Below are 498 nucleotides of genomic sequence, written 5' to 3'. Positions count from 1 at the left end.
AAAAAAAAAAAAAAAAAAAATCCTGGATATTTATGATAAATTCAACAAGAAAAAAAAAGAAATTTAATAATTAAACTAAAAATAGCATATCGCTGAACTCCTATATTGTATGATATAGATACAGATTTCCACCTTATATTAAGAGATTTGATTAAATTAAAATTTTAAAATTATCCATCTATTTTGAATATCCTCAATTACTCCTTTACTTAAGTAAACTAGTTACAACCATTTAATTCAAACAAATACAATATGTATCTTAATTTCTAAACCGTCAGATACATGTATCTAGCGAGTAATAATACATGTATCCAATAGACGAAATACGAAATCACCGTAAATCTTAATAATTAAGACCTAAACTAATTGAATTTATGTAATTTACCCTAACAAATATGTACAACAATAAACCAAACCGATTCGATCCAAGCCTAAAGGCCCAAAAAGAAAAGAAAGGAAATAAAAAATTAAAAGGGAAAGAAACATCTGAACCATAAT

Source organism: Solanum stenotomum, chromosome 11 (assembly GCF_019186545.1).
Source record: "Solanum stenotomum isolate F172 chromosome 11, ASM1918654v1, whole genome shotgun sequence".
Taxonomy (NCBI): Eukaryota; Viridiplantae; Streptophyta; class Magnoliopsida; order Solanales; family Solanaceae; genus Solanum; species Solanum stenotomum.
This window is presented reverse-complemented; position numbering follows the sequence as displayed.